The 7,766-nt window shown below is 39.7% G+C and overlaps 27 non-coding genes across 27 annotated transcripts; all 27 read left to right on the plus strand.

Moving 5' to 3' along the window:
- Nucleotides 1–318: 318 nt before the first annotated feature.
- TRNAS-UGA (transfer RNA serine (anticodon UGA)) lies at nt 319–400 on the plus strand. Its single transcript has one exon. It is a non-coding gene; the product is annotated as a tRNA-Ser (tRNA).
- Nucleotides 401–476: 76 nt separating this feature from the next.
- Nucleotides 477–558, plus strand: TRNAS-UGA (transfer RNA serine (anticodon UGA)). The gene has a single exon. It is a non-coding gene; the product is annotated as a tRNA-Ser (tRNA).
- Nucleotides 559–634: 76 nt separating this feature from the next.
- On the plus strand, nt 635–716 carry TRNAP-UGG (transfer RNA proline (anticodon UGG)). Its single transcript has one exon. It is a non-coding gene; the product is annotated as a tRNA-Pro (tRNA).
- A 391-nt stretch (nt 717–1,107) lies between these two features.
- TRNAS-UGA (transfer RNA serine (anticodon UGA)) lies at nt 1,108–1,189 on the plus strand. Its single transcript has one exon. It is a non-coding gene; the product is annotated as a tRNA-Ser (tRNA).
- Nucleotides 1,190–1,265: 76 nt separating this feature from the next.
- TRNAP-UGG (transfer RNA proline (anticodon UGG)) lies at nt 1,266–1,337 on the plus strand. The gene has a single exon. It is a non-coding gene; the product is annotated as a tRNA-Pro (tRNA).
- Nucleotides 1,338–1,413: 76 nt separating this feature from the next.
- Nucleotides 1,414–1,495, plus strand: TRNAP-UGG (transfer RNA proline (anticodon UGG)). Its single transcript has one exon. It is a non-coding gene; the product is annotated as a tRNA-Pro (tRNA).
- Nucleotides 1,496–1,571: 76 nt separating this feature from the next.
- On the plus strand, nt 1,572–1,653 carry TRNAS-UGA (transfer RNA serine (anticodon UGA)). Its single transcript has one exon. It is a non-coding gene; the product is annotated as a tRNA-Ser (tRNA).
- Nucleotides 1,654–1,729: 76 nt separating this feature from the next.
- On the plus strand, nt 1,730–1,811 carry TRNAP-UGG (transfer RNA proline (anticodon UGG)). The gene has a single exon. It is a non-coding gene; the product is annotated as a tRNA-Pro (tRNA).
- A 76-nt stretch (nt 1,812–1,887) lies between these two features.
- On the plus strand, nt 1,888–1,969 carry TRNAS-CGA (transfer RNA serine (anticodon CGA)). The gene has a single exon. It is a non-coding gene; the product is annotated as a tRNA-Ser (tRNA).
- Nucleotides 1,970–2,045: 76 nt separating this feature from the next.
- On the plus strand, nt 2,046–2,127 carry TRNAS-CGA (transfer RNA serine (anticodon CGA)). The gene has a single exon. It is a non-coding gene; the product is annotated as a tRNA-Ser (tRNA).
- Nucleotides 2,128–2,676: 549 nt separating this feature from the next.
- Nucleotides 2,677–2,748, plus strand: TRNAP-UGG (transfer RNA proline (anticodon UGG)). The gene has a single exon. It is a non-coding gene; the product is annotated as a tRNA-Pro (tRNA).
- A 76-nt stretch (nt 2,749–2,824) lies between these two features.
- Nucleotides 2,825–2,906, plus strand: TRNAP-UGG (transfer RNA proline (anticodon UGG)). Its single transcript has one exon. It is a non-coding gene; the product is annotated as a tRNA-Pro (tRNA).
- Nucleotides 2,907–2,982: 76 nt separating this feature from the next.
- On the plus strand, nt 2,983–3,064 carry TRNAS-UGA (transfer RNA serine (anticodon UGA)). The gene has a single exon. It is a non-coding gene; the product is annotated as a tRNA-Ser (tRNA).
- A 76-nt stretch (nt 3,065–3,140) lies between these two features.
- Nucleotides 3,141–3,222, plus strand: TRNAP-UGG (transfer RNA proline (anticodon UGG)). The gene has a single exon. It is a non-coding gene; the product is annotated as a tRNA-Pro (tRNA).
- A 76-nt stretch (nt 3,223–3,298) lies between these two features.
- TRNAS-UGA (transfer RNA serine (anticodon UGA)) lies at nt 3,299–3,380 on the plus strand. The gene has a single exon. It is a non-coding gene; the product is annotated as a tRNA-Ser (tRNA).
- A 76-nt stretch (nt 3,381–3,456) lies between these two features.
- TRNAS-UGA (transfer RNA serine (anticodon UGA)) lies at nt 3,457–3,538 on the plus strand. Its single transcript has one exon. It is a non-coding gene; the product is annotated as a tRNA-Ser (tRNA).
- Nucleotides 3,539–3,614: 76 nt separating this feature from the next.
- TRNAS-CGA (transfer RNA serine (anticodon CGA)) lies at nt 3,615–3,696 on the plus strand. The gene has a single exon. It is a non-coding gene; the product is annotated as a tRNA-Ser (tRNA).
- Nucleotides 3,697–3,772: 76 nt separating this feature from the next.
- Nucleotides 3,773–3,854, plus strand: TRNAS-CGA (transfer RNA serine (anticodon CGA)). The gene has a single exon. It is a non-coding gene; the product is annotated as a tRNA-Ser (tRNA).
- A 76-nt stretch (nt 3,855–3,930) lies between these two features.
- Nucleotides 3,931–4,012, plus strand: TRNAS-CGA (transfer RNA serine (anticodon CGA)). The gene has a single exon. It is a non-coding gene; the product is annotated as a tRNA-Ser (tRNA).
- A 233-nt stretch (nt 4,013–4,245) lies between these two features.
- On the plus strand, nt 4,246–4,327 carry TRNAS-CGA (transfer RNA serine (anticodon CGA)). The gene has a single exon. It is a non-coding gene; the product is annotated as a tRNA-Ser (tRNA).
- Nucleotides 4,328–4,403: 76 nt separating this feature from the next.
- On the plus strand, nt 4,404–4,485 carry TRNAS-CGA (transfer RNA serine (anticodon CGA)). The gene has a single exon. It is a non-coding gene; the product is annotated as a tRNA-Ser (tRNA).
- A 391-nt stretch (nt 4,486–4,876) lies between these two features.
- Nucleotides 4,877–4,958, plus strand: TRNAS-UGA (transfer RNA serine (anticodon UGA)). The gene has a single exon. It is a non-coding gene; the product is annotated as a tRNA-Ser (tRNA).
- Nucleotides 4,959–5,192: 234 nt separating this feature from the next.
- On the plus strand, nt 5,193–5,264 carry TRNAP-UGG (transfer RNA proline (anticodon UGG)). Its single transcript has one exon. It is a non-coding gene; the product is annotated as a tRNA-Pro (tRNA).
- Nucleotides 5,265–5,340: 76 nt separating this feature from the next.
- TRNAP-UGG (transfer RNA proline (anticodon UGG)) lies at nt 5,341–5,422 on the plus strand. Its single transcript has one exon. It is a non-coding gene; the product is annotated as a tRNA-Pro (tRNA).
- A 76-nt stretch (nt 5,423–5,498) lies between these two features.
- Nucleotides 5,499–5,580, plus strand: TRNAS-UGA (transfer RNA serine (anticodon UGA)). The gene has a single exon. It is a non-coding gene; the product is annotated as a tRNA-Ser (tRNA).
- Nucleotides 5,581–5,656: 76 nt separating this feature from the next.
- On the plus strand, nt 5,657–5,738 carry TRNAS-UGA (transfer RNA serine (anticodon UGA)). The gene has a single exon. It is a non-coding gene; the product is annotated as a tRNA-Ser (tRNA).
- A 76-nt stretch (nt 5,739–5,814) lies between these two features.
- On the plus strand, nt 5,815–5,896 carry TRNAS-CGA (transfer RNA serine (anticodon CGA)). The gene has a single exon. It is a non-coding gene; the product is annotated as a tRNA-Ser (tRNA).
- Nucleotides 5,897–7,766: the final 1,870 nt, after the last annotated feature.

Raw genomic sequence — 7,766 nt, forward strand, 5'->3', positions numbered from 1 at the left:
CAAGCAGTTGTGGCCGAGTGGCTTAGGCTCAAGACTTGAAATCTGTTGGGATCTTCCTGCGCGGTATCGAATCCTATCCACCGCGGAAAAACCAATTTATAGCGTTAATATGTACGTCAAATATTTAAATTTAATAGTTCTCAAATTTAGGCCAATAACAAGCAGTCGTGGCCGAGTGGTTAAGGCGACAGACTTGAAATCTGTTGGGATCTTCCCGCGCAGGTTTGAATCTTGCCGAGGGAAACATAACATTTAAAGGGTTTTATATGTACGTCAAATATTTATAATTAAAAGTTCTCCAATTTAGGTTAATAACAAGCAGTTGTGGCCGAGTGGTTAAGGCGACAGACTTGAAATCTGTTGGGATCTTCCCGCGCAGGTTTGAATCCTGTCGACTACGGACATAGCATTAAATGGCATTTATAAGAACGTAAAATATTTAAATTTAATGGTTCTCAAATTTAGGTCATTAGCAAGCAGTCGTGGCCGAGTGGTTAAGGCGACAGACTTGAAATCTGTTGGGATCTTCCCGCGCAGGTTCGAATCCTGTCGACTACGGACATAGCATTAAATGGCATTTATAAGAACGTCAAATATTTAAATTTAATAGTTCTCAAATTTAGGTCATTAATAAGCAGTCGTGGCCGAGTAATTAAGGCGACAGACTTGGAATCTGTTGGGATCTTCCCGCGTAGGTTCGAATCCTGTCGACTGCGGACGTAGCATTAAATGGCACTTATAAGAACGTCAAATATTTAAATTTAATAGTTCTCAAATTCAGGTCATTAACAAGCAGTCGTGGCCGAGTGGTTAAGGCGACAGACTCGAAATCTGTTGGGACCTTCCCGCGCAGGTTCGAATCTTGCCGAGGGAAACATAACATTTAAAGGGTTTTATATGTACGTCAAATATTTATAATTAAAAGTTCTCCAATTTAGGTTAATAACAAGCAGTTGTGGCCGAGTGGCTTAGGCTCAAGACTTGAAATCTGTTGGGATCTTCCTGCGCGGTATCGAATCCTATCCACCGCGGAAAAACCAATTTATAGCGTTAATATGTACGTCAAATATTTAAATTTAATAGTTCTCAAATTTAGGCCAATAACAAGCAGTCGTGGCCGAGTGGTTAAGGCGACAGACTTGAAATCTGTTGGGATCTTCCCGCGCAGGTTTGAATCCTGTCGACTACGGACATAGCATTAAATGGCATTTATAAGAACGTAAAATATTTAAATTTAATGGTTCTCAAATTTAGGTCATTAGCAAGCAGTCGTGGCCGAGTGGTTAAGGCGACAGACTTGGGATCTTCCCGCGCAGGTTCGAATCCTGTCGACTGCGGACAAAGCATTAAATGGCATTTATAAGAACGTCAAATATTTAAATTTAATAGTTCTCAAATTTAGGTCATTAATAAGCAGTCGTGGCCGAGTAATTAAGGCGACAGACTTGGAATCTGTTGGGATCTTCCCGCGTAGGTTCGAATCCTGTCGACTGCGGACGTAGCATTAAATGGCACTTATAAGAACGTCAAATATTTAAATTTAATAGTTCTCAAATTTAGGTCATTAACAAGCAGTCGTGGCCGAGTGGTTAAGGCGACAGACTTGAAATCTGGTGGGATCTTCCCGCGCAGGTTCGAATCCTGTCGACTGCGGACATAGCATTAAATGGCATTTATAAGAAAGTCAAATATTTAAATTTAATAGTTCTCAAATTTAGGTCATTAATAAGCAGTCGTGGCCGAGTAATTAAGGCGACAGACTTGGAATCTGTTGGGATCTTCCCGCGTAGGTTCGAATCCTGTCGACTGCGGACGTAGCATTAAATGGCACTTATAAGAACGTCAAATATTTAAATTTAATAGTTCTCAAATTCAGGTCATTAACAAGCAGTCGTGGCCGAGTGGTTAAGGCGACAGACTCGAAATCTGTTGGGATCTTCCCGCGCAGGTTCGAATCCTGTCGACTGCGGACATAGCATTAAATGGCATTTATAAGAACGTCAAATATTTAAATTTAATAGTTCTCAAATTTAGGTCAATAACAAGCAGTCGTGGCCGAGTGGTTAAGGCGACAGACTCGAAATCTTTTGGAATCTTCCCGCGCAGGTTCGAATCCTGTCGACTGCGGACATAGCATTAAATGGCATTTATAAGAACGTAAAATATTTAAATTTAATGGTTCTCAAATTTAGGTCAATAACAAGCAGTCGTGGCCGAGTGGTTAAGGCGACAGACTCGAAATCTGTTGGGACCTTCCCGCGCAGGTTCGAATCTTGCCGAGGGAAACATAACATTTAAAGGGTTTTATATGTACGTCAAATATTTATAATTAAAAGTTCTCCAATTTAGGTTAATAACAAGCAGTTGTGACCGAGTGGCTTAGGCTCAAGACTTGAAATCTGTTGGGATCTTCCTGCGCGGTATCGAATTCTATCCACCGCGGAAAAACCAATTTATAGCGTTAATATGTACGTCAAATATTTAAATTTAATAGTTCTCAAATTTAGGCCAATAACAAGCAGTCGTGGCCGAGTAATTAAGGCGCCAGACTTGAAATCTGTTGGGATCTTCCCGCGCAGGTTCGAATCCTGTCGACTACGGACATAGCATTAAATGGCATTTATAAGAACGTAAAATATTTAAATTTAATGGTTCTCAAATTTAGGTCATTAGCAAGCAGTCGTGGCCGAGTGGTTAAGGTGACAGACTTGGGATCTTCCCGCGCAGGTTCGAATCCTGTCGACTGCGGACAAAGCATTAAATGGCATTTATAAGAACGTCAAATATTTAAATTTAATAGTTCTCAAATTTAGGTCATTAATAAGCAGTCGTGGCCGAGTAATTAAGGCGACAGACTTGGAATCTGTTGGGATCTTCCCGCGTAGGTTCGAATCCTGTCGACTGCGGACGTAGCATTAAATGGCACTTATAAGAACGTCAAATATTTAAATTTAATAGTTCTCAAATTTAGGTCATTAACAAGCAGTCGTGGCCGAGTGGTTAAGGCGACAGACTTGAAATCTGGTGGGATCTTCCCGCGCAGGTTCGAATCCTGTCGACTGCGGACATAGCATTAAATGGCATTTATAAGAAAGTCAAATATTTAAATTTAATAGTTCTCAAATTTAGGTCATTAATAAGCAGTCGTGGCCGAGTAATTAAGGCGACAGACTTGGAATCTGTTGGGATCTTCCCGCGTAGGTTCGAATCCTGTCGACTGCGGACGTAGCATTAAATGGCACTTATAAGAACGTCAAATATTTAAATTTAATAGTTCTCAAATTTAGGTCATTAACAAGCAGTCGTGGCCGAGTGGTTAAGGCGACAGACTTGAAATCTGGTGGGATCTTCCCGCGCAGGTTCGAATCCTGTCGACTGCGGACATAGCATTAAATGGCATTTATAAGAAAGTCAAATATTTAAATTTAATAGTTCTCAAATTTAGGTCATTAACAAGCAGTCGTGGCCGAGTGGTTAAGGCGACAGACTTGAAATCTGTTGGGATCTTCCCGCGCAAGTTCGAATCCTGTCGACTGCGTACATAGCATTAAATGTCATTTATAAGAACGTCAAATATTTAAATTTAATAGTTCTCAAATTTAGGTCAATAACAAGCAGTCGTGGCCGAGTGGTTAAGGCGACAGACTCGAAATCTGTTGGGAAATTCCCGCGCAGGTTCGAATCCTGTCGACTGCGGACATAGCATTAAATGGCATTTATAAGAACGTCAAATATTTAAATTTAATAGTTCTCAAATTAAGGTCATTAACAAGCAGTCGTGGCCGAGTGGTTAAGGCGACAGACTCGAAATCTGTTGGGATCTTCCCGCGCAGGTTCGAATCCTGTCGACTGCGGACATAGCATTAAATGGCATTTATAAGAACGTCAAATATTTAAATTTAATAGTTCTCAAATTTAGGTCAATAACAAGCAGTCGCGGCCGAGTGGTTAAGGCGACAGACTCGAAATCTATTGGAATCTTCCCGCGCAGGTTCGAATCCTGTCGACTGCGGACATAGCATTAAATGGCATTTATAAGAACGTAAAATATTTAAATTTAATGGTTCTCAAATTTAGGTCAATAACAAGCAGTCGTGGCCGAGTGGTTAAGGCGACAGACTCGAAATCAGTTTTGACCTTCCCGCGCAGGTTCGAATCTTGCCGAGGGAAACATAACATTTAAAGGGTTTTATATGTACGTCAAATATTTATAATTAAAAGTTCTCCAATTTAGGTCATTAACAAGCAGTCGTGGCCGAGTGGTTAAGGCGACAGACTCGAAATCTGTTGGGATCTTCCCGCGCAGGTTCGAATCCTGTCGACTGCGGACATAGCATTAAATGGCATTTATAAGAACGTCAAATATTTAAATTTAATAGTTCTCAAATTTAGGTCAATAACAAGCAGTCGTGGCCGAGTGGTTAAGGCGACAGACTCGAAATCTATTGGAATCTTCCCGCGCAGGTTCGAATCCTGTCGACTGCGGACATAGCATTAAATGGCATTTATAAGAACGTAAAATATTTAAATTTAATGGTTCTCAAATTTAGGTCAATAACAAGCAGTCGTGGCCGAGTGGTTAAGGCGACAGACTCGAAATCTGTTGGGACCTTCCCGCGCAGGTTCGAATCTTGCCGAGGGAAACATAACATTTAAAGGGTTTTATATGTACGTCAAATATTTATAATTAAAAGTTCTCCAATTTAGGTTAATAACAAGCAGTTGTGGCCGAGTGGCTTAGGCTCAAGACTTGAAATCTGTTGGGATCTTCCTGCGCGGTATCGAATCCTATCCACCGCGGAAAAACCAATTTATAGCGTTAATATGTACGTCAAATATTTAAATTTAATAGTTCTCAAATTTAGGCCAATAACAAGCAGTCGTGGCCGAGTGGTTAAGGCGACAGACTTGAAATCTGTTGGGATCTTCCCGCGCAGGTTTGAATCCTGTCGACTGCGGACATAGCATTAAATGGCATTCATAAGAACGTCAAATATTTAAATTTAATAGTTCTCAAGTTTAGGTCATTAACAAGCAGTCGTGGCCGAGTAATTAAGGCGCCAGACTTGAAATCTGTTGGGATCTTCCCGCGCAGGTTCGAATCCTGTCGACTACGGACATAGCATTAAATGGCATTTATAAGAACGTAAAATATTTAAATTTAATGGTTCTCAAATTTAGGTCATTAGCAAGCAGTCGTGGCCGAGTGGTTAAGGCGACAGACTTGGGATCTTCCCGCGCAGGTTCGAATCCTGTCGACTGCGGACAAAGCATTAAATGGCATTTATAAGAACGTCAAATATTTAAATTTAATAGTTCTCAAATTTAGGTCATTAATAAGCAGTCGTGGCCGAGTAATTAAGGCGACAGACTTGGAATCTGTTGGGATCTTCCCGCGTAGGTTCGAATCCTGTCGACTGCGGACGTAGCATTAAATGGCACTTATAAGAACGTCAAATATTTAAATTTAATAGTTCTCAAATTTAGGTCATTAACAAGCAGTCGTGGCCGAGTGGTTAAGGCGACAGACTTGAAATCTGGTGGGATCTTCCCGCGCAGGTTCGAATCCTGTCGACTGCGGACATAGCATTAAATGGCATTTATAAGAAAGTCAAATATTTAAATTTAATAGTTCTCAAATTTAGGTCATTAACAAGCAGTCGTGGCCGAGTGGTTAAGGCGACAGACTTGAAATCTGTTGGGATCTTCCCGCGCAAGTTCGAATCCTGTCGACTGCGTACATAGCATTAAATGTCATTTATAAGAACGTCAAATATTTAAATTTAATAGTTCTCAAATTTAGGTCAATAACAAGCAGTCGTGGCCGAGTGGTTAAGGCGACAGACTCGAAATCTGTTGGGCTGTTCCCGCGCAGGTTCGAATCCTGTCGACTGCGGACATAGCATAAAATGGCGTTTATATGAACATCAAATAATTAAATTTAAAAGTTCTCAAATTTAGGTCAATAACAAGCAGTCGTGGCCGAGTGGTTAAGGCGACAGACTTGAAATCTGTTGGGACCTTCCCGCGCAGGTTCGAATCTTGCCGAGGGAAACATAACATTTATAGCGTTAATGTGTACGTCAAATATTTATTTTTAAAAGTTCTCAAATTTAGGATAATAACAAGCAGTCGTGGCCGAGTGGTTTAGGCGAAAGACTTGAAATCTATTGGAATCTTTCCGCGCATACTCGAATCATTCCAACTGCGGGCTTATAATTTTATTGTGTTTATATATAGGCCTAGGTCAAATATTATTTTTGAAGATTTTAAATTTGTTGCAACATTAGGTATTATGCGGCCGTGTGGTAACAGTGACAGACTAGTTATCTGTTGAGATCTACACGAGCTGTGGACATATGATTGCCTAGCGAGAGAATAGTATGAACACTGGGTATATGAGAAAAGGGGATGGAATGCGGTATGCATTTCTGCAGCTATTTGAAGCCATTTGAGAAATTAGGGTAATTAGGGGATGAATTCTTACTTATAGTTCGGAAGCAACTTGAGGAATTGGGGAAATGAGGGTTGAATTGGTGTATGCATTTCTGCGTCTATTTGAAGCCACTTGAGAAATTGGGGAATTGAGTGGATGAAAAGGGGGTGTTCATTTCTGCGGTTTTCTGAAGCCAGTTGAGTATTTGGGGAAATGGGGGCGGGTTGAAAGAGGGTATGCAAATAAGAGATTGGCGTATTTAAATATAAGAGTGCGACAGATAAGAGACTAATATTAATTGGAAGAAAACTGTTTGCTTAATAAAGTACAATCGTTATGTTTGAAGTGTTCATTTTAAAAAATACATTGTGAATCTGCGTTGAGAAGCGTATTTACCGTACAGCATTTCGCAAAAAAAGTTGTCGTTAGAGCCACAGACGATTATTATATTAAAGATGGCGATTTTTTGAGATATGAAATTGTAGCTTTAGTGAAAGAAATGGAAATTAATCGCGATTTCAGACGACAAAGAGTAATATGAGATCGAGCTCAAACATTTGAGTGATAAGAGTTTAGATTTAAACGTTTATTCAGGGTTGAAAAGCAACTTGTGTACACTCTTTGTGATAGACTTGGGGAGCGTTTATCAGGAAGCAATGCATTAGCAATACCCGTTAATGTTAAGGTTAGTAATAAATATATAAAGAATTTCCCTATATACTCTATAATAACACCTTTAATTTTAGACTTTGATTGCCTTTCGTTTTTACGCTGTAGGAAGCTACCAAAGAGCCATTAGCTAAGATCTTTATATAGCATTAAGCCAGCCTATTGTAAGCTGGTGTGTTAATACTGTTAAACAAGCTATTGTTGATCTCCTAATGGGAAATGAAATGCAATTTACCATCAATGTTGACCAGCAGTTGGCGTTTAAGATGGGGTATGTACTAATTTAATTGTCAGAAAAAATTTCAGACAAATATTGTGATACTTTTATGTGCTTTTCTTTCTAGTTTTAATAAGTTTGCTGAAATTCCCGGTATAATTGGTCTCATTGACGGGTCGCATATTGCTAAAGTGGCAACGCAAGCAAATGATGAGCATTACAGAGAAAATTTATATATTAATCGTAAAGGATTTCATTCATTTAATGTCCAATTTGTAAGTATAAAAAAAAACTTTCTATAAATAATAGGTCTTTCTATAAAGAAACGCAGCCTTTTTGTTTGAATGTAGCTTTTACAAGTCTACAAGCGCGCGCACTCCAGTCACGAGCAGTTTCGGATTTTCTCGGGCACGTGAAAATTGCGTATGCTGACATAATACTAAA

Source organism: Leiobunum rupestre, chromosome 1 (assembly GCF_980474605.1).
Source record: "Leiobunum rupestre chromosome 1, qqLeiRupe1.1.hap1, whole genome shotgun sequence".
Taxonomy (NCBI): domain Eukaryota; kingdom Metazoa; phylum Arthropoda; class Arachnida; order Opiliones; family Sclerosomatidae; genus Leiobunum; species Leiobunum rupestre.